The 23,678-nt window shown below is 37.7% G+C and overlaps 1 protein-coding gene and 1 long non-coding RNA gene across 4 annotated transcripts in view; one reads left to right on the top strand and one right to left on the bottom strand.

Moving 5' to 3' along the window:
* Window positions 1–22,535, bottom strand: part of RASGEF1A (RasGEF domain family member 1A) — a 165,463-nt gene extending 142,928 nt beyond the window's left edge. The window contains exon 1 of the mRNA XM_021300929.2: window positions 22,345–22,535. The gene's annotated coding sequence lies outside the window, so the exon portion shown is untranslated. The remainder of the gene's footprint in view (window positions 1–22,344) is intronic.
* LOC110366092 (uncharacterized) overlaps window positions 1–23,678 on the top strand; it is a 221,194-nt gene that overhangs the window by 89,056 nt on the left and 108,460 nt on the right. The window contains exon 1 of one of the 3 annotated variants that reach the window (XR_010473535.1): window positions 22,646–22,784. The exons of the other annotated variants lie outside the window; for them this stretch is intronic. This is a non-coding gene — a long non-coding RNA (uncharacterized LOC110366092). Of the gene's footprint in view, window positions 1–22,645; window positions 22,785–23,678 lie in introns of those variants that run through there. 3 annotated transcript variants of the gene reach the window in all.

Raw genomic sequence — 23,678 nt, 5'->3', positions numbered from 1 at the left:
ACTTTTTAATAGGAATTTTTGTATGTTTCTGTTTGTACCTTTTCATTGTACTTCAAATTATTAATTCAAGCAGGTGTCTAATTCGAGAATGTACACTGGATGATTAAAAACATAAGACAAGTAAATGCCACATACATTATTAAAGTGAAAATACAGACTTCACTAGTGAAAAACTAACACTGGGAGAAAAATTTTGCACAGCGAAAGAAAAACAGTTCCTGGAACACAGATAATATTTAGGACATTTCCAAACAATAGTAGGAAATAATCAAGACTTTGCCATCTGCATGACTGGTGTTTTAAAAAAGTAAAGCAGTGCCTTATACCGAGTTGCTGTGATAAGATGTTAATGTTTAAAACCTGGAACAGTTTTCTGATTCCAAGTTTGACTTCACAACCTTCTGCAGTTAAGTCACTCATGCTATTCGTTTATATATTCATGTGTGGGTGAAGATAATGAACAAAAAAAATGTTGCTGGTGACCATTCCATTTCATTAAATACATTGTTTGATGCTGAAATAAGTAGCTGCTTCTCTGTTAAAATATTGTTTCATTCATCACCAGTTCTGCATCTGTTTAATTATTACCTAGGTTCCTGCTATAACTTTTATCTGGGTGTCATTGCACGGAATTACATTTCTAGAGCAGACAATATTTTTCTGTTAATTGTGATGATGCATTTTGATTGGATATTATAAACTTTTTGACCTAAATTATTATTTCCTTTATACATTGACCTTCTTTGGTTTGCTTTGCTGAGTAGATTTAGTGTGAAAGCATGGAAAAAAAGTTTTTTGGAGACTACTCTTTAATTTTGGTTCTTTTGTTGCTAATATCAAAAGATTTATTAAAGGGATTGTACTATAAGAAATTGTCACTACATATTTGGAAATGCTTCTATGCAGAATCACGGTTATCATTTAAGTTGAGCTATTTCATTAGAAGTTTGTAAATCTTTTAATAAGTACAAGTACCTATTTTTATGCTACTCAAATAATGCTTATATTTTCATTCTTCTTCTTCTGTCTGTTGTTATGCCATCTTTTATTAGTCTCTTGGTTTTTCCCACTGTATACATCCTAATCATATTATCTTTTTGCTCCACTCCTTCATTATCAGCAATATCCACTCTGTAAATTTCCCATGTAAACTTCTCAATATGAGATAACATTATATCAACTGGAGTTTTAATCTAACCCTGATAATGATACCACCCTTTTTCATTGTGTGTAATGCTAGATGTTTTACTGCAACAGGTGTGCATTAGTGTTTGTGCACATCTGTTACAAGTTCGTGTTGTTCTATGTTGAGTATGATTATCACTTTCTGGGCTGAAATGTTCTACTATGGAGTATCCGTTTTATTAATCTTTTCTTTTGAGTGAACTGTGTGTAAATTGATTAAAATACATGATGTAGGTGTGGAGGGGGCAGTGAGATAGGTTATTGAGAATTTCTGTAGTTGAAGAATGGGTGGCATATAGGTAACATCTAACAGCACATATTTCTAGAATTTGGGGGTTATTTCAGGAAAATATTTATGAAGTCATAATAGATTTTGCATCTCGACCTCTGGAAACCAAGAAGAGCTAATGTACAAAGATCTTTAAGTCCACCAGTGATAAGTAGTTACGAATGTGGTGTAAAACACAGTATCTCTTTAACATAGTAGAATACTGCCAAATGCTTAAGGACAAATAACTTCCCTGCTCTAGTCTGGAATACATTGAGCAGCTTGAGCCAAAGAACAATCAGCTTATTGGCAGAGGGTGGAAAAATGTACTTGGCTTTCCCCTCATATAAATAAATAGCTGAGAGAAATAAAGGAAAACAAACAAAACCCCCATATTAAAAGATGCATTGATTTATATTCATTGAGATTAAGAGTAGTTTAATCTTTCTAATATCTAACACTCTAAAAATGATACAGATTCTGAAGATGTAAAAAAAACAAAAACCCCACAAAAAAACAAACCAAAACAAAACTCTTGAAATTGGTTAGTTTAGTTGCAGTTGCTACCCACAGTTGGATGCAATGAATGAGACATTTCACTCAGTGAAGATGCTAGAAAATTGCCAACTCTGACTTCAAGTGAGAGGAAGATGGTTATTAACACCACATGTCATACAGAAAGGGTATTTTTGCGTTCAGAATGAATCACGGGACAATATGCAATGTGTGTTTTACCCACTAAGTGAGAGAGATTAAAGGAGTAAGAGAAAGTGAAGACGAGAGCTGGTGAATATTTCAGAGACAGAAGATAGCCACTGAACTTTTGAGGAGTGAAAAGGACAGCTTTCCTAGTTTTCACTCCTTGCTGACGTAGGCTGAAGAGTCCTATTGTTCATTTAGTTTAGTCTTGAAACTTGTCAATTTTCCCTGAAATAAATAATTTAAATAAATACTCTTTCGAGTATGAAGGAAAAATAATCTTGGTAATATATTCATCACAATCACTCTGCTTTGTAAAGAGGTTATTGTACTAGGACAATTTTGATGAAAGCATTTTAATTTTATTTTTTTCTTCATAAATACGGTGGCAATTCTTCTCCAAATAGACACCTTTATACATTGTAAAAGCAAAGTTAATATGTCTGCATATGCATCTGAATGAGTTACATGTAAAGCCCTCCTCTCCTTGTTATACATGCCTTCTCCCCTTTGACTGAATTGGCCTTTCCTATGCATGGAATGTTTTTTATGTAAGAATCTCTGAGTTATTTTTGGCAGTTCTCAGGACCGTAGCATAAATCACATGGAAAGGGACCTCAGATGGTCTCTAGTTCAACTTTCTGCTCAAGACTATGAGACCAAACCAGGTTGCTCTGAGCTTTTTCTTGTCTGGTCTTGAAAACCTCTGAAGGTGATGATGGCAAAACCTTCCTGGGCAACCTGTTGCTCTGCTTGGCTGTCTTCATGACAAAAAACTTTCTTTGAACCTCTTTTTTGGTTTTCAACTTATACCCATTGTCTCCCATCAAGTACCTTTTTAAAGAGCCTGGCTCCATCCCCTTCCTAACCTTCACAAGGAATATTCTTTATCTTAATAATTTTTATTCTCCTCCAGATTTAAAAACCATCAATCAGGGCTCTTTGACCTACCTCTAGATTATAGCTGTTACATGGCTTTCCTGTGTTGAGCAATTGACTTTTCTACTGTTTGTGTCACTTTTAGTAAGCATGAGTGTTAAAGACAGTTTTACTGCATTATGTATCCTTTTAATCTTTTTGAATTATCTGACACTTTACAAGGACTACAAAAAACACAAAAGATTGCAGCCTGAATAAAGGTGTTGTAATAATTTCTGGACTGATTTCTACCTGCATTGTTTTCCTTTCTGACCAGTAACTCAAGTTCGATATGCTTGTTGTAGTGGTGCCTGATTGTAGCTTAAAGCATAAAGAGGAACATTTAAGCGTGTGTCAGACCAAGATCAAGTGATTACTATTCTTTTGTGCTACTTGATGAACCTACTCTAAGCTTGTGATGATCTTTGTGTAATAGTAGGGCAAACAAACTCTAGACAAAAAAAAGGTTAAATGATAATGAGAACGTTTATGTTTTGTTGTTTCCACACAAATGAAGGAAATAGTCACATAAATTTCTTGCCCAAAGTCACACAGGTGGGAATTAAGCCTATCATTCAGACAGCAATGCAAATACTGTGGCAATTCCCTGTTGTCCCTGTACTCTTTCCTGCCCTCTCCCCTCTCTTCTCGTATTCAGGCTGCTTCTTGCTGGTGAGCATCAGAATGTTTTTTGGGGTGTACGTCTCAGCAGAGCTTTGTCTTTTTGTGTGCCTGTGTGAGAGAATGAGACTGGTGCGGTGGTGTAGCTGCATCTCATTTCAACTTCCACTTTTGAATCTTCCCAAATTACTACAATACTTCATGAGTTCCAGTAAGGGTCTTAAAATCACTCTTTAAAAACTTCAGAAAGGAACCATCAGAGGAATACCTGTTGTATGAAAAATGAACTAGTGTGACAAAGAATCTAGTATTTATTTTTTCTCTCTGTTTTCATTACTGTTCTCTTCAAAAGGTCTTGTATTCTTTGTCTGTTGAGATAGCAGGAGGTCATGCAATATTGATGGTGATTTCATTTTGCTTAGCATAGCAATTAAGAATAGTATGAATTGGGCAATGGCAATATTCAAATAGGGTAATATATTTTAAACCTTCCCAGAAGCAACCTATAGCAGTAAGGTTAGGGCTATGAATGATTCAATAACATGCTGCTTTCCATATATATATCTCAATTGAAATAAATAAACCCTGTGAAACTGGAGGCCAGGATATCTGTTAGGGTTGTCTGTTAAAATAATGAATCCAAAGGGCGACTCACAAGGTTAGTAATGGTGTAAAGAATCTTTTTTTTTTTTTTTTTTTTTCCCTGTGGTTATTATGACAAAAAAAAAGTTACTATCTGACAGCTGTTTGGTTCTTTGTGTTCAATAAACTGACAGGTCTGGCTGGTGACTTGTGGGCAGCTGTCCACACCATGCAGCTGGCGCTCCTTGACAATCATTCAGTAAGGCCAAGTTTTGTATGGGTGTAGATGTGCAGTGCTACCCTTATGCTTAAAAATGTCCCCTCATGGCTGTGATTAGTGTTATTTGGCTGTCAGAGCTGTGGAGGCAGCTTGCACTGCTGCTACCCATGCTGTACTTGTCTGTGCTTTAATGGAGTGGTTCAATTTCCATGGCTGTAGTAGCCTGGCATGTTTCTCAAGCACAATAAAAATTCTTTGAAGATGCCACATGTGCACTTTTACTTAATTACCAAAACAGTATTTTCCAATTAAAAAAAAAAAAAAAAAATATTATTAACTGTTTTCTCACAATGAGTGTGATTTGATGCAGTGGACAGGCAGTTAGTAATAAGTCACAGAAGTCAAAGGACCAAGTCTGCCAAAGCCACCTACTGCTCTAAATCTTTGGGACATAATGCAGTATCATGCAGAGATGCCTATACTTGCTTTGCCATTTTGGCAAGGTGCTTCTCAAAAGGATGGATGAACTGGAACAGAGGATTACCTTAAGGCAAGTCTGTCACTTTGCTGGCTGGCATGCTTAGGGTTGTTCAGGTGTCTCCACATAGTGCTACATTATGTGATGCTGACAGACATTTAAAGAATAACTTTTTGTCAGAGTAGGCGCTTAGTCCTCCTGTGGTTTGGCTTGGTTTGATGTACTACCACCAAGGGATGTGAGTTACTCAGTGTATGATAATCTGCTTGAACTTTGGAAATCTGAATGCTTAGATCTTGCTTGCACCTCAGGCATCAGATCTTCTGCACATGACCAGCCAAGTATGGAACAAAGATCAGTTGCAGAAAGCCCTTTTTCTTGCATATATTGAAAGTATCTGGCCTTCCTGCCCTTGTACACTTTTATTTCAGATATTTGCCTTAATATTTGCCTCTAAAAAAAACAGACAGAAAAACCTTCAGCCATATCACCCCAAAATTATCTCAGCCCTTCTTCAAGCTGGCCTATATGGCATCTATTATAGAAGAACTCTTAGAAAACCTGGAAAAAGTGTTGCCTGTAGTGAACACCACTGTTAAACCCAAACCATGCAGCAGATAGGCACTTGGCAATAAACATCTTTCACTTGTCATGTTATAAAGAGAACTTTCCTGAAAATAGGAAATTTGGTTTCAAAAAATAGTTCTTAGAGTTTTGAAATAGGGACTTGGCTATCCCGCATAGATATATGCGGGATATATGCGGGATATATAGGCTCCACTAAATGTTGTGGAGCCTCTTCTGTTCTAAATCACAATGTTCATTCTTGAATGGAAAAAACTCTATGTTTTTCAATTAAATGTCTTATTTAAACCGAGAATTTATTTAAACAAAGAAATTTTTTTTAAAGGAAGTCATATAGTAATGCTGGTGAAGTATGCTAGTCTGTGAAAGCTACTGTTGATAAGATGTAAAATCTATACTGCATAAGCTGATGGACATTTCAGATCCATTTGATAGTTTTTACACCCTTGATAGTTTTTAATCCTTAGAGTCACCCCATACTATGCAGTTATAGCACGGTATAAATCTATCTAAATTATTCTTGAAGTGTTAAGTGGACGTATTTTTTCCACCACAGCAATCCTGGAAATGTAGTCTGTGGTAGTGTTGAGAGTTGTCAAACTGCTATGCAGTCTGCCTGAGGTAGGTGAAGTGAATCTGCTTTACGGTATATTCAGCTTGTGAGCTATTTTTAAAATGGAAGCTGTTCTATAAATGTTTTAGGCATAATTAGAATATATTGGGAGAGAACTCCCTACGGAAATAAGTGTGGATCCTGATTGGCTGGTGCAGGCTCTCCAAAGTGCTACCTGCCACATACATATAAGAGGTATAAAGAGCTCAGTCAGCTTTAAAATAGGGAAAACAAGCAGCTGCTTATCCAAGTAAGGTGATATGGCTTACAAAGAAAGAAGGAATGGAAATTTGCCCTGGTGGAGCATTTGGTATTTGCTGGCAATGAAATTTGCTGCTAAAATTGTGAAAATGTAGAAGCTAATCTTTCTAATGCTCTACAGAGAAATGGGAAGCTAATAAGGGAGGCAAGGGGAAAACACTTAAAAATAAGTCTTCCTGGCAGCACCTGTGTCAACTTGGTTTTGCAGTATTTGTGGAAAAAGGAGCTGAACACAAGTTTATCTGTGGCTTGTTAGTTTTATCAAACCAACCAGAGATGGATGAAAAACACCAAATGGAAACAGGATTTATTGCAGACATAAAAATAAATTGTAGGGAGAAAGAGTAGTGCCTTACCCTCTTTCCAGATAATAGTAGTCTGGTTTAGCCAAATGGAAAGCACGTTTGTTTGATACAAAATAAGGAAAAGATGTACAACTTAATCTTGGGTCTCTAGCGTCTTCCTCAGGTGGGAATGGACAGTGGAGTGGAAGTGCGTAATTGTAGCTATCTAAAATGTTGGCTGCCTCATGGGACTGCATTTCTGTTGAACAGTTTTTGACATGGTGCTAGTTAAGAGTTTGGAAGAAAGCCATTTTTGGAGCTAGTATAATACCTATGTGAAATTGACAGCAAATTTATTGTAGGAGGTAAGTCCCTACTTTGGCTAGAGAGATGAGATATGAATTCAAACTTCAGCAGGCTGAGTTATGTGGTGTGATGGGGTTTTTTTTCTGTTGTTGTCTTGTTTTTTAAACAAGTGTCTGTACACATACAGTGTGGTTGTATTTAAATAGATCCATAAATTCCTTGCTTATTATATGACATTGTTTGGGAAATGTCAGCTGTCTTATTCAGCTGATAGAAAGCTGAGCAAATGCTTTATGTTTACCATGATCTATGGTTGATCATGCTCCAGAATTTTCCTATCTCTTTGAGATGGGATCTTAGTTTCATTATCCTTAAAATGTGGCCATCTTTTGATTTAATAATTCTGAGTGATATTTGACTTGCTTTATAGGAATTATGAAGATGGAAGGGTCTAGAAAAGTGCCAACTGTTATTACTATTATACTTAAGCTAAAATTAAATTTTTATCTCTCCAGAAAGAAAATCTGCCAAAGTTAGTAGTTAATCCATTGGACTACCAGTAGTTTATTCAAGAAATGCTTGCAAACCACAAAAACCATGCAGTAGAAATGTTCAGGTGTTGAAGTCTGTGTAATTTAGCCTTTATAAATCTTTACTTTTTAAAGAAACCAAAAGATTCATCACTAATTTTTGGATGATGTACAGAATATTTTCTTCTCCTTTCCATCTGTCTCAAAAGATGATATTTTCCTTTGTTTTCTTTACTTTTTTTTTTTTTTTTTTTTTACCTTTAGAGCAAAAATGCTAAGTAATCCTGCAGATAGGAACTGTATTTATAGTCCCCCAGTTAGCTCAGTGCGAGAAGAATTAATGCAAATGAGTTTATGCCTTTTAAAGAATGCTACAATCATGTGATGCCTTTCTCAGGCATGAAAGATAAGGTATATCAAATTTAGAGGCTCTTGATATAGGTATATCCTCTTAAACAAAAACCTTTGCTGTTGTGAAATGAAAAGTATGCGATAAGGAAAAACAAAAGTGATGTATTTATGTTAGCTAATAAGCGTGTATTTTGGGGTGGGGAAAGCTAATGAAAACCTGTTAGACTGTCCCCAACTCCTGACAATCACATCACTTGTGTAAAGTCTACACTGCTATTTGTTAATATGCTTGCTATCGCAACTGAAAACCTACATCTCTTCGAGGTAAAATTAGAAATGCAGTGAGTGTGAAAATGCAAGAACCAACTTTACACATCCACAAATGCATACTTTGTCTCTTCTGCCTCTTTTCACAGTACATAGTGACTAAAGCTTTTATCTTTATTTTCTTTTCCATTTTGGAACTGGAAGGGTAGTTGTGAATACCGAACAGTAAAATGTGATATCCATTGGGGGACTGAGAGACTACCACCTGCTGGACTGCCAGCGATTACTTCGACAGATGGTATCAGGTCTCAAAAGAGTCTAATTGGCTTATCATAGCCAATGCATGTGTTACAAGTGCTCAGATAAAGCCAGCAAATGCACATTAGCTTGATGACTTGATTTTGTAGCTGAGCCTTTAAAGAAAAATATGGGCAAGTCAGTACAACTCCATTTGAAACTGCTGGATTCAAGCCCTTCAGAGCCAGCAATCCTTTCCTGGAGTCCCTCCCAGTACAAATTACTAAAAAAAAAAAAAAAAAAAAAAGAAATCTCTGTTTGATCTTGCAGGCTGGCACAACCTGTGTGGCACAACCTGTGTGTTTGAATGGGAAACTGTGCTGCCCCAGATATAGGTTGCCTGCTGCGTCACTGATATACTGCCAAAGTCTAGATGATTTCATAGGAGCTGTCCCAAAAGATCTCTCTGAGGTAAAGTATCTTTTATGGGTATTTCTAAAGAGCACCTGTTTGCAGATCTTGGAATATGTACCATTAAAGTGCATCTCCTCTGGTCTTCTCTGTGGCATGTGCACAAGGGAAGACCAGACTGCTGAGCTGGCGAAGAAGGAATTGATAGATGAAAAGCACCTTCTAGCAAGGTCTGGACTGGGCAATCAATAGCATCAGCTTGCTCTAATTCTGCATGGAATTTAAATCAATGTGTCAGAATAAAGAAATTTGGTTGAAAACACAGAATTTGTTTTGTTCCTATCCAGTTGTTTTCTATTTCAAAAGGTATTTTGTAGTTTAGCATCTGTGAGGACTCTCAGAGGTTGTTCTGAGGGTCAAAAGCCTTCAGAAATCCAGAGGACAGAGAGTGGCTCATCCAAAGGTGTTTTAGGCCTGGGCATAATGCAAATGTACCAAGGATATAGCAAGGAAGTCATACTGCAGTTCCAGTGCGTTGTACCAACTGGCACCGCCAAATGATTCGTTGCATATAAGAGTTTTCAGTATTTTTTTTTAATTGCCTTTAAAAATATATTTACCACTGTGCCATCATGAAGCTTCTTGTAGGTCCACAACATTACCTCAAAAATAAGAAAAAAGCTATCAGATCCTCAGGCAGATAAGTCCTAGATGCCTTTTTGTTATCAGTCTGAAAGAAGACGCTATGGAGATGCTGGCAGTTGGCCCATCTGTGTGAGCACAAAATAGGACTTATGTAAGGAAGGCTGACAATATCACATTGCTTCATCATCCTTTCTCACTAAATTTCCCTATATATATATATATATATACACACACACACATATATATGAAATATATATTCATATGTAAGTATATTGAACTAACATTCAATCTCTTGGAATTGTTTTTTTTTTTTAATTAAATTCAAATTTTAGTTTTATGGGAGGTGGTATATTCCCATTAATGAGCTATATTTGTCAGTTTTAATGAACACAAGGACTTTTCCCTATTTCTTTCTACAGGACTTATGAACAAAATAACTCCATTATTGTTGGTAGGGTTTTCAGAGTTTTTCGGGTTTATCACAAGCCTACTGTTAAATATCCATCCAATGTTAAGAAAAATAACTAGAACTGTGTGTTATTAAAATGTGTTTTTTTCTTTTTTTTTTTTTTTCCTTCTCTTTCATCTCATGGTTCTCTAGATAGGAGAAGTGGTGCTCTGTATGCTAGAAGAAGTTGTTCAGTGTCTGTCTGTGAAATCACTGACTTCAGAGCTTGTTAGTGCTTCTTCTGGACCTTCCACCCACTATTGATTTGCCAGAAGGTGATTCTGGCAAATTTTTCATGCAGCTGCTTCATTAAGCTGATTAACAAAGCCTGCCTTAGCCATAAATATAAGCCATTCATTTATGTGTTGTGTATTCTCAAAAATCTTAACTGTCCCAGATTGAAACTGCTTATTTTCTACTTCAGGAGCTCCAGACTATGTGTGTCCTCAGTAGGCAGCCTAACTTAAATAACAAAAACAAACAAGAACCCTCAGAGAAGCTAATTATCTCTGTCTTTGACATGTAAGATGCCATCAAGGAGAAAGTACAAATACTTAAACAGAAACAAGCAAACAACAAAACTTTACTCAGTTTTTTTACAAACTTACAGATGCAATAGGATAAAACCCTGAATTTGGAAGAATCCATTGACTTGTCATGTGCAGATCATATAGGGAGAATAATTCTGAATCTAAACCCAGAATTAAAATAATATTTTCCCTGTGCACTTATTGCAAGATGTGAAGGCCAGACACATTCAGATGAGCCTGGGCACAGAGATGCTGCATCAGATGGCAAAAGGAAATTATCCTGTGGTGAATGACTGTCAGAGATTCACTGGATTCATGTACTTGCTGTTAGCATACTGTGAACAGGGGCACACAAGCTGCTTTTGTTGTCTTGCACAATGAGATTATAGAAGAGTGGAGATTATAGAAAGGGAGCAGACCCAGGAATCCACAGATTGTCATTTATTTAGCATGATACTGAAACAGAGCTGCCCACAAATCCTTATTTAGCTCCATGGTTCCTTGTAAGTTGAGGCACAGATTCGCACATCTTTTGAAACATTTGCCGACTGCTTGTGGGATAGGATTGTTTGTGGCTTTCTGGGACCTCTTTAGCAGTCTAAATGACAAGAAATATTCTGATTTTTGTCATGCTTAGATGTTATCTTATATTTCAGTTTACTAGTTGTTTTCAATTTGATCTTCGCTTTTTTTCATTTGTTAGAAATTTACAAAAATATAAGTATATATCATTTAGCTGCACTATTTTAAAATTACTTCTTGTATGAAACCACGAGGTTTGCAGTTAAAAACTTGTGTCGGTCCACTCTTCCAGAAAGAAACAGGTATGCCAAAAGGTTTCTCTGAACTATGTATATATGGGGAGAACAAGCAGTTTACAGAAACCGCTATAGTGGCACCCTGTGTCTCCAAATTAGCAAGCAACCAGAGTTTGGTTAAAATTGATATTGGATTCAGCAAGTCAGAGAGTTCTTACCTAGCACAATCTATAAAATTAATCAGCCACAAAATACCACATGCAGATTGGCAAACTCAATCCAAGAAGTTTTAAAAAATAAGCACAACTGACAATTCAGATCCTTAGCACATATGAGAACAATATGCTTCACAGCAGTTTGTCACAAAACAGCATGCATATTAGCAATTCATTACTCATTAGAAGTGCCACATGCGCAATAAATGCACACACATATCATGCTATTCCTGGGAGTGCTGCTGCATCGTATGGATTGGTTATGGCATCCATTGTCAGAGTCCCTTCTATAAGTAAATGCTCGCTTCTAGTTTCACAGATGCTATTTGGAGAACAGCTGGGTATAAACCTGCACAAGAAGTTTGTTGTGGTAGCTTAAAGGCATTGTTCTTGCAAGTGCCCATTGTACCACCCCTGGAGAACCCTAAGGAAAGCAATGTGATTATTTGTCTGGATTTTAAGATGTATGGTAAAACCTCAAAAGCTATGACAGGACAGGCTAGATGAGTTCCTCCATAACTCTGCATCCCAGTAGAGACCTGGCTGGGAGCAAAGTTCCTAGTCAGTGATCATGTGAAAAGGTGATACTTGTTTCTGCATTTGCAAAAGGCCTGGTCTCTTCAAGGCACTGTTGTGAGCTATGTCATTAGTGCTTCCCACACTGATGTTCTTGCACCTCCTCCTGGTGTGCTGTACAAGCTGGGTGGAATGAGGAAGTAGTACTCCTTGCAATTTTCAGCTCCAGTCATCACAATAGTATTAAAACTCTCCAGGCCAGTAGCCCGGGAGCATATTTCCCAACCTCTCATTTATTGACCATGAGCCTCTCTCAGTGTTAGATGGCCTGGGGAGGATAATTTATAGACTTTTATACTGGATAGGGCTTTCTTTTCTATACCGTGATGCTGAAGGAATGGGACAAATTTTTTGTCCAGGTGTGTGATAGGTTCAGGCTAAATTATATTATGCTGAATTTCTTTAGTAACTATGTTTGCAAAGCACGAAAATCCTATCTTACACTAATTGGCCTACTCCCCAGTTACACAGGGAAATTCTGTCCCAGAGTTGTCAAAATCTGTTTTATAACATTTTTTGGCAGATCCTAACATCATTACATGTTGTTGCAATCCCCCAAAGATATTTTCTGCACTGTTTGTGCAGTGGGTGCTTCTCTGGACATCCTTCTGAATTTCTATACCTGCTGGCTACAGTTGATTTTATAGCCAGTCCTTACACCCAGCCCTCTGGAGAAGGATCCACAGGGATCATGACCTTAGTGAGACTGACCAGTGGGGTAGATAGGTATACAGTTTAGTGCAATTCAGAATGATACTTGCTGTTATTCAAACAAGTTTTATCATAAAATATTTTGAGATAGTCCTGCAATACTGTGAAGGTAGCAATGAGTGTTGTTTTTTGTGGAAACTGTGCTGTCATTGCTCCAGTCTAGTCCTTTTCCTCAGATGATTCTTTAAGTCAAGGTCAGTTCATTAATTACTAGAAAGCAATGTTTCTTCCTCCCTGGAGTTTAGTTTATAAGCCTCGGAGATACTGCATTGTAAGGCAGTAAATGGTTAGAATTGATTTTAGAAAATTATTGTTCAAGATCATTGTTTAGTATATTCCAAGGTTGCTACATCATACTTTTTTATAATTGGAATCTCCACTTCACCAATGTATTTCGAATCTTTGGGTGACTTGAATCGAAGTAGATTTTGGTTTTGTGTGTTTTTCTTTTTCCCTTTTGTCTTCCCTTCCAGAAGGAAAAGCAATTTCATTTCGTAATTTAATTGAGAAATTAATTATTGTAGATAACTACGTCTTACACTGAATGTGCTTTAAGTATAGAATGTAATCATTCATCTACATAGTGCTGCATGTTTTGACTTTAAACAATTTGGCCCTCATAGTTAATTTGTAAGTTCTTATTTGTGCTCGGGCTCCAAATGAGTGTTAGCAGATGTTGGCAAGAGGAAGGAGCTAAATACTGTGCAAGTTTGTGGCCCATACTTGATGACTTCCAGCAAGATATACCATTACCCTCAAGAATTCTTGATTAAAAATCACTCCTTTTCAGTTCGGTCAGCAGAACATTGAATCTAATTTTAAAGCAGTGCTGACCTAATTTTAGGAAACTAAGTTCCTGTGGAGCCTGTATTTCTCCCTAGTCTATTTTCTCTGAGCCCTTTTTACAAGGGAATATTGGAGTCTTGCTTTGGAGTCTAAAAACCTTAACCAAAGGCAACACTTACAACTATTTTAGTGTCGTGTCTTTTTGCTTGCATGAGATGTACTCTGCTGTAACTTTTCCTATAAGGTTTTGTTTAGGGAGTGGTTATCATGTTTTATTTCTGCTTGTGGTGACAGTAAGGGATGGAGCACAAAGTGAAACTGAATTATCTGAATTCCTTTCAATCAAATACGTTTCCCAATAATTCTTATTTTGAATGCTGGTGTTCAAGCCTGCCTGAGTATCTGTCATTACGATGGGAAAGTTCAGGCCTATAAATAATAAATGAAAGACATCATAGATAACTAAACAAATGGATTCTAGGAAAGGCAAGCAATTTCATTCACTTACATCCTTATTTATTACATAAACTTTTTTACAAATGGATGGGGGCTTATCTTCAACCATTTTTATTGGATCACAGACAATCTCTTCATTTTTAAAACAGTGATGATTCTTACAGCAACATTGATGATTCTTACAGCAACAGCTGTAGAACAGAGTGAGCTGAAAGAAAGAAAGAAAATGCTCCCTTTCAGGGAAGCAGAGCAGAACCCCATGCCTGATTCCGTTTGACATAGCAAAATGCTATCCTGTTTTAATGTACCCGAGTTGTCGCTGTTGAATAGTATCCATTGTCTGTGATAAGCCATGAATAGGGGATGATGAAGTGGTGGCTTCCTGGAAAGGAGCAGAATTAATCTTCAGAATTCCCCATTCCTTATAATAGGCCTTCTGACAATTTGAAAACTGACAAGTGTAAGGGTTGTTAAAATTCATGTGGCTTGGAAAAAAACCCTATTGGATTGTCCATTTAAGCACATTTTTAGGCTGGAAGCTTTTACTAGCTAGTTACAAATATATTGATTTTTTAAAAGAAATTATTGACCTATAAAACCCTCGAGTCAGCTGCTGCCTGGCTTATTGGAGGCACTTGGTTATTTATATTCACAGAGGTCTAGGTAAGAGCTGGCAGCTTTGAGTTAGACCCTAAGCAACGATCAGAAGTGAGGGGTGGGTGATGAAAGCACTGTGTTATCATGAAATATAATTACACAGGACTGACTGCAGAAGGCTAAGATACCACTCACAGGACATTGGTCAACATTCCAGAGTGGGGGACCTTAAAGTTTGTTTTCCTCACTTTAGCCACCTCTCTGGGACAATTATCTTACCATCTGCAATTTGAAAAAATTGGTTTGTTCTTCTCTTCTGTGCCTGCCACTGTTGCCCCCTGTGCTGTTGTAACAGTTAGTAATAAATTATTTTAGCAATATTAGGTTCTACCTTCTAAGCAGTTTAGTATTCACAGAAATGTGTGTGATTGTAGGTTTCTGAATGAGAGCTTGAATATATGTACGTACTTACCAGAGGAGGACTGGGCTATATCTACCATGTCTTGTATTTACATTTTCGCCTCAGAAAATAAATTATTTCCTAAGTTCAGGCTGAGAAACAATTTTCTAGCTGTCAAAACATATCAAGAAGTGGTATGCGAATAGGATATCAGTTACTGTGAGTTAACACTACAGGTCTGAGGATAAAAACAATGCTGTTATTTAATCCCTATAGATTGATGATAGATTAAATAATACGTATTGGATTGTTTTTCTGCTGATTTTTTAAACTCTTTCTAGTTTTTCTTACTTAAAATGCTCAGCTAATATCACAGAATGGTGCATAGGGCTATTAGTCTCTCCTGGTCCTGTTCTGTCCTACTGCATAAAAGCCGTCCATTCATTTTTGAATCCTTTATGGTATGTAAGAATTTGGCTCCAGAGAACTTCATACACTCCCTTTGCAAGACAGTGCACAAAAAGAGTTAACATCTGCATGTACCTTTTGAGGTGCAGCACTGATAAACTTTTGCTTAGTGTTAAACCTGGTATTTTTACCTATTTCCCCATTATGGCATCTAGGAACAATACGCTAAAGAAAAAGTATGTTATTGAGGCGGGGCCGGGGCGGGGCGGGGGGTGTGTGTGGAAGTAATAATGTGGTGATGTTGTAATTCTCCTGAGACTTTTGGAAGTACTAATAACTTTTTTTTTTTTTTAATAGCAAGCTGTGAAGTTCCTGTCATCTGTGTTGAATCGTAGCTCATGTCCTCTAATCGCTTTTGCTTTCTTTTTTAAGTTTCTCCTAGCTTTCTGTGAGAAATGCATTTTGAGATTAAATTGCCATGCTTAAAGTAAATGTGCTGCAAGGTAGGGGCTTCAGGGCAGCTGGTTTGAGTTATGTGCAGGGGACAGAAGGGAATGATCCCCTCGATCCCCTCTGTGTTGTGATCAGCAGTTGTAAGGTCTTGTGGTTGCAACCTGTGTTATCATTTTCAAGATCCGAAACTATTTTTATAACAACAGACTTATCTACACAAGATACTACACTTGACACAGGTAAAACTGTATGAAATGACAAGGTTACTGTGGTATTCTGGAAGTCAGATTCAATTATTCAGTGGGCCCATTTGACTTTAGTATTTATGGATTCTTGAGATTTATTTTTTTTTTCTTTTTTCTTCAAATATCAAACGTCATTGCAAGCATAAATATCCAACTTAATTATTTTCAGCTCCTGAGGTTTCAAACCCATTAAACAGCAGAGAGGCTCAGTAATTGTTTTATTACCAATACTGAAAGTGTAATAATACTAATGGCAACAGAGGACAGTGAGCGAAAATATGGGAAAAATGTAAAGGCATAAATAGCATCATTAAAGCTGCACAAAAGATAAATATAACTGTCAGGTTAATATTTCAGACCACAGATAACAGTTTTCTTTAACTCTTTATTTCACTGGTGAAGACACTAACTGTAAGTTATTTGTCTTTCTTAGAAGTCAAAGGCTTTCTCTATTGTTTTCTTTCCTGTCAAATCACTTACCAGTTGTAATGAAGTTAACAACTATAACGTAGTAGAAGCTTTCTGCAGTTCCTGGTGACACAGAGGTTGTCTTTTTTTAGCCTAATATATTTGTCACTTCCCAGTTCTGTGCTGTCCTGACCTATGCACGGTTCGTGGTGCTTCCTGCTTGTGGTGTGGCATTGCTCTGCTGCTCACCATTGCAGTGGCGGCTTCAAGAAGGAAGCCTGAACTGTGTCCTGGTGTGTGGTAGGATCTTAACGTGTTTTATGACCTGAACTGCTTCTTGGACTTTTATGGGATAATTTCAAGTTTACTCTATATTCAGTATAGCAGACATGATATAGTGGTGATGGTAAAGTTGTGAGGATGTGATTGTAAGCAAAGCAAAGTTTGTAGATGCTTTAGGAACTGAGGAAAGGCTGGTCTGCTCAAATTTTCTGTGTTCTTTTCTGTTTGCGTGAGGATGACTATTTAAACTTATAATTTCCTCCTACAACCTTGCCTCAAAGGTCATCAGATGTGATCTGTGATGGTGCAGTTGTGTTTCTGCATTGGGGGTGTTTTTTTTTCTTCTTCAGTATCTGGAACTGTTATGGTGTCATATAAGCACATGTACACACAGAATACAGGTTCAAGTGATTTTTGAGTGGTTTATCTTTCTAAATTTCATGACAGGACTGCTAATGTTTAGGACCTAGAAAAGACTTGAGTCTTGTCATTGTAAAAAATGGAAAGAAGTTTGTAACAGAGTTACCTATCTCATTTGCTGTCTCCACCACACACTTTGTTTGTGCCCTTGTACATCTTGGTGCTTTGGTCTTGTCTTGTAAAATTCCAGTATCTCTGCAGTGTCCTTTGCTATATGGTTTCAAGTAGTGTGTTGCTACAGGCTCCAAGCTTTCTTGCAAATAACAATCTCAGTAATTTTGTTAGCAAAGCCTGCTCCTGGATGGCTTTCACTCTGGGTGCTTCACCCTGTGGATCATGGTATTGTCCTCTGTATAACCTACAAATCACTTGGATGATACATGCTTTGCTAAATGTTACCCAACGTTGCCAGTGCCATCAGGAATAAGAACATTTTTCTCAAGCACACGCTGTTAACGTGACAAGGTTGGCAAAGACCCAAGGAGAAATAGGAAGGGAGAAGCTACAAACAGCTTGTTGAGTATAGCCAAAAATTCAGATTATCTCTCAGATCAATTTCAAATGTGTCATCCACTGGAACTGCTCTAGAGAATGTACTCTTTGCTCTCAGAAGTGTTTCCCTCTGAACTGCTGTTGGTTTATCCACACAGATTGTCTTTAACACAGCATTCCTAAACTAGCCAATAACTCAATAATGAAATCGCCTCAAAAACTAAAGAGAATACATGCCTAGCATACTTAATTTCTTTATAATTTTGGAAATTTTAATTGCAATCAAATGAAAACAAACAAGCAAGCTGATATTGAATGAAAAGACTATGCACATGTTAATGAAATGAACAAGAAGAAAAAAAAGTATTTTTCTGTTGTTTCATTTGTTGATAGACATCAGTTTTCACAAGTCCAAATTATATGACAAAGCTCAAAAGTATGGAAAAACATACTTTGTGGTGAACACAATATTGTGTTTATTTTGCTTGAGCAAGAAAGAACTAAAATAGTTCCTTGGAAACTGCACCATGTGCATTTTATCTGGAAGAAAATACAGAGCACTGTCTGGAATAAATAAATAAGGAAACAATACAGATTTTAATGGAAAAGGAATTAGTCCTAACAAAATAATTAAATAGGAGCTGAAAATTGCTGGCATTATTTTAAAGAAGAGTCTGTTAAAACTTAGTTGTGATTGAGAGGGATATATTATCTTGTATTTGCATTAGGTTCTGACACAACTTTCTCACAGTATCGTGAAATACACTACACATTTCTTACGCGCTCCTTTATGGTTCAGTTGCTTGTACTCTTCACTGATGTAGGTGATCAAAGGTTCAAATTCAATTGAACTGAACATGCTACAAGAGTGTGGTCAAGTTTGTTGAGGAATACAAAAATGGAAGGCCAAGAATGCAATAGTACCTCTCCAACAGATTCATTCATCTCTAACTTACAGGATGTTTGAAACCAAGAAGTCTTGACTTTTAAAAAAGAAAAATTATCTCAAAAAAAAAGTAGTGTCTAATTCTAAGGCTTGTTTTGCATAGCATATATGCCTTACTTACATCCCTATGAACATCCTCAATCTTAGACGAAGATTAGATTTGATCTTAATTGAAGAGACTGTGTTACAAGAAGTTCCTGGAAAGCAATATAGCAAGCGTGCAAAATGTCCCCTCTTCTAAAATGAATACCTTTGTACCGTTCTATTAAAATACCATTTTAATGATGATAATTAGAACTGTTCAAAATGTTCCCTGTGAGGACTCTTTGGTTACCTTTTGACAAAGCACTATGCAATGAGGAGGAGGTGATCTCTCTGTTCAGTGTGCGATGAATAGAGCTACAGCTGCCTGAGTGTCAGTGATATTAATAGTGGACCATGAAAGTGGCTAAGTGTGCTTATTGCAATAGAGAATGAAATTTTACCCATCTTTGCATGCCTGTGTGCAGGAGAATATTGTTTATTGAGTAGCTGGAATGATTTTGATACCTTTCTAGATGTTGTTATCAAGAGCTGGTATGTTCCTGGTGTGTAAAATACTTGTTGATTTGTCTGGAGCTCTTCATCTTTGGATAGGATTTTACTCTCAAGGGAAATCTACAGAAATAAGTGAAAACTGAAGTCAGGCAACTTCTATTTAGGTTGATTTTTTTTTTTTTTTTTTTTTTTTTTGCGCTGAAGAACTTCACTGAACCTTCATCTTTTCTGAATTAAATCAGTTATAAGACTAAATCCATTTAACTAACAACAGCAAAACTTCTGCCTCTCCTGACTTCAGATTGTGGTGGTGAACATGAAGGAACACGAAACTCAGAGGTGAGGGGATCTCTGGTCGCCAGTTAAAGCGGTTGCCTGACTCCAGTTAGCTGATTTGTGGCTGGTTTAATCTTTTTAGGCTCCATCAGAGCTCTAGAGTTGTGCACCTCTGTGTCTTAGGGGTGTTTCCCACTGATTCCAGTGAAGCAGCTTTGTGTCTTCTTATGCCTCTTGAACAAGTAGTTACATTGACAGTGGATTCTCTGTTTGGAGTAAGATAGGTAGGACAGCAGGTAGTAGCATGCTAGCTGTGCTCTAGCAGTGAGACCAATTCCCCTCTTGCTGCCCTCCCACCTCACCCGCAAATGAATGACCGAAGAGCCTGATCACAGCTAAATACTATTGGAAGTGCTTGTTTGTTTATTTTAGTGAAAATATTACACTAGAAATGAAGCTTCACAGGAAGGTGTAACCCATAAAAGTGTCATCACCTGGATCACAGGCAGATCATTTTTTTAAAGTGATATTAAATACTGTACTTTTCCTTAATAATCCATGTTGCAACAAAGAAGCCTCAAATCAAAGCATGTGTTTCAACTTTACAAACAGCTCCTTGCACATGTGCTGACTTTGCAGCTGCTTCCTGCAGTCTTTGACTTCTGTAATTAGGACAACCGGTGAGCCCAGCTAATGATATTAAACTGACTGGTCCACAAGTCTAGAATGTCATTTATCTCAAGGGTGTAATTTGCTGAGTATGGGGCAGCACAATACAAGATTTGCATGTGTGATGGATGCAACTTGATTTTTTTAGCTCTTGTTGCCAAGTTACAATAAACTGTTATCACGGTAGATAGTCTGCATTTAAATGGACGAATATTCCACCTGAAAAGAGCCATGCTGATGAAAACTATTAATATACTGATGTATCTGAAGAAAGGAAAATAAAACGGAAAACCCCAACTTGTGAACAGGATAATTTTATATTCTAGGCATAAACCTAGGCTCAAAAATAACTGTTCAGACCCCAGAGACTATGACATGTGATACAGTAGCAAGTGACTAAGAGCTTGCATAAAATAAATAGCTCCTAATTTAAAAATAAATATCATTACTATTATCAAGTGCCTAAAGATAGGATCAAAATAAAAAGTTGCCTAAATTTTACTTTAGAGTTACTTTCCCTGGAAATAATCTGATAGCCTAGTAGTCAGGTACCATATATAAATGGTAAGAAAAAAGGTAAATTGAGAAAAATACACTGAATTCTCTGCAATTGTCCAAATGTTTGGAAATAATCTTAAAGCATAATGCTGGTAAATTCTTTCCACTTTTATTAAGTGGAAAAAATGTACCATATTCCAATGGAAAATGAGACAGAATCTGTGCTGACATGTTGAGCCCCTTGTCTGACCTGTTTCTGAAGATCTGTACCAAGGTCCTTTAAGTTCTCTGAAATGAGAATCTGTTTTCCTCTAAAAATATTGCATGGAGGGGCAGGAACTAAGGGGAGTGTTTATTACTGTTGTCTTTGAGTTAATTCCAAAAATATTCATGCTAGATCAACAGCCTGTGGTCTTGGTGACTACCTGGAAGTGGAATGACGTTAAGTGTTAACTGCTGATACCTGTTTGGTCATCTCCATAGTTGTGATCCATGTGGGACCTATCATTGTCTTTGAGTAGACACTACTTTTTGTAGCAATAATGTCAGGGCAGTTCATTGTGGGTTTAAAAGTCAGCTCTTAATAAACTGATTGCCAGTACCCAGGAGGTCTGAACAGAATATGGAATGTGTAAGATATTGCAGAAAATACTGTATAATGTATGAGAAACATAGGTACATCCAGTTACTATTGCAACACTTTCCACAGCACAGAGAATGTGTAAACCAAACAAAATATCCTCATGGCAGTTCCACCATTAACGATCCAAAGGTAAAATAGTGCAGTTCTGCAATGTGCACTAGCTAGTCTGATATTCTCTTTACAGATTTAGAAAAGCCTGGTGCTGGGTTAATTCTGAAGGTGTCACCCTCTGAAGTAAGCCATTTGGTAAAAAGCATTGGAGTGACAGAAATGAAGCTGTAGATGTTCAGTGAAATCTTTTCATGAAAATCACAAGTAAAAACTGTCAATCAGTCCCAGCAGAAACCTGCTTAGATAACTCTGCTTGAAATACTGTACCTCCTCAGAAAATGGAAGAAGGGAATTTTGCCAGGATTTCAGAATTGGGAGAAGCAGCTTCTCCTTTTACTTTAAATTACTGTGCAAGAGACATGTACTGTTCTTGCAAAAAACCTCCTGCAACACTGAATTTTTGATTCGCAACAGAAAAAGCACAGAGAGGAATGCAGACAGAATATGTAGTACAGTGCTGCCTGTGCTTCAGCAGACTTGTTCTGGGGTTTTCAGTGAGCACTACTTTTGAAAAGCCTGAAAATGGATTGTATCTATATGATCCTACGAGAATCTCTCAGAAGCGGGGGAAATGACAGGGAAGCGTTTCTGTGGACTGTGGAATTTCAACTCATTAAAGTGATGAGACAACTGCCGTGGGAATGAATCCGCACAGAGTCCATGACAGACGCCTGGTACGCTATATTCCCAAAGGCAGAACACAAAAGCATGCCCGATCGTTTAGCAATATTGAGAAGCTTCTTGTATTCACAGGAGCAGGTGGTAGTGCTGCTGTAAAAGTTGCATTAAGGGAAGAAAATGCAGTCCCTGGGCTATATTTTGACCTGCCATCTCTCCCCGCCCTGGGTATAGCTGGGTGGCACACACAGGGTTAACACCAGAAAGACACACTGGTGGCATGTAATGCCAGGTGTTCAGACACCCACCAAATTAGCTCCAGTGCCAGCTTTTGTACACAGCCTGGCACCCTCAAAGCATCGGGTGGCTTTAGGGTAAAAAAGACACTTAAATGTCTTACCTTGGTCTAGTCCAGTGTAGCTTTTTAGTTGTTCTCCGTCCACTACCAGAAAAGGAGAAATTAATGCCAGGTTCCAGTGAGTCATCCTAAATGACAGAGTAGGCTCACCCTTCGCACGGGCTGCTGGCTGCCTGTGCTGTGTGACAGCTGCCGGCTGGCTGGGGAGCAAGCGTCTCCCATTCTGCAGCCTGCGGCGGGGGAGAGGGGAAGGCAGCGCCGGGAGAGAGGAGGTGGGAGAGAAAGCCGGGGAGAAGGACCAAAAGAGAGAGGAGAGAGGAAGAGGCAGGAATATACCATGTGGCTGTGTGCTCCCCTTCTCTGCCTGGTGCTCAGCCTCGCAACGCGCTGCTGAAAAGTTACTTTTTAATATGTGATGCACTCTCTGATTTTAGAGACTCTCCGCTCCTGCCCTCTTTTTCAGTCTATGCCTGGAGGAACTTGTGAGCATTTCGGCGATTACATTATCATCTCTCTGTTTTGGAGGCTGGTGTGGGTGCTGCGCACAGAATATATGGAGTAAAGGAAGTCTGTCTTGTGGCTGTGTGAAAAGCAGCACTTGGTTTCTTGCAGCAATTGTATAGGTTGTTTATCTGAGAATGGGAAACCAAGGGCAGGGCAGTAATTCTGGCATCAGAGGAAAAAGTAGAAAAAGATGCTGTAGAGCACATAATCATACATAAGATTGTTGGGGAGGAAGACATTGCTTGTTTATTCCTAACAGAAAGAAAAGTTGGGATGGCTTCAGAGCCTCTAGTTTATCATCCTTGGGTCTGCCTCTGCAGATCAGAAAGCTGTGCCAGAGACAGGACCCTGCCTGGGGACTTTTGAAAGAATTCTCAAGATGAAAAAGCAAAAAGCAAGCTGTTGGAGTTGTTTACATGGCACTAAATGGTAGAAATGTCTTTGGAGAAATTTTGCTGGTTTCTGATTGCCTTCAGTCAGTTTAATCATTTAACTACAACTTACAACCTTTGTATGATTGTGTTTGTTTATACACATATTTTTTTTAGGAAACTACTATAGATCAGCTTCACAAAATTTGGTGTTAGCTGTAAATGCTTTAGTATCGCTAGGAAAGTGGAAGAAGTGTTTTGGTTTCCATTGTTTGCTTACTAGTTCTTAGCTTCTGTCAAAGGGTAAGTCAGGAAGGCTTTTGTGGGCTTTTAGAGGCACTTTAGTAAAATGTTTGTAACAGGATCTTAAGAAAATCTTAAGTGCTACTACCTCTGTGTCAAGCTGTGTTCAAATACTCTGAATATTTGCTAAATTCATCTGCAGCTAAAAAGGGTTGCTTTTCTTATTTTATACTCCTGAAATGTGAATGTGAGTGGATG

The sequence above is a fragment of the Columba livia genome, chromosome 6, assembly GCF_036013475.1.
Source record: "Columba livia isolate bColLiv1 breed racing homer chromosome 6, bColLiv1.pat.W.v2, whole genome shotgun sequence".
NCBI classification, from domain to species: domain Eukaryota; kingdom Metazoa; phylum Chordata; class Aves; order Columbiformes; family Columbidae; genus Columba; species Columba livia.
The sequence above is the reverse complement of the archived record's forward strand: the minus strand, read 5'-3'. Positions and strand labels throughout refer to the sequence as shown.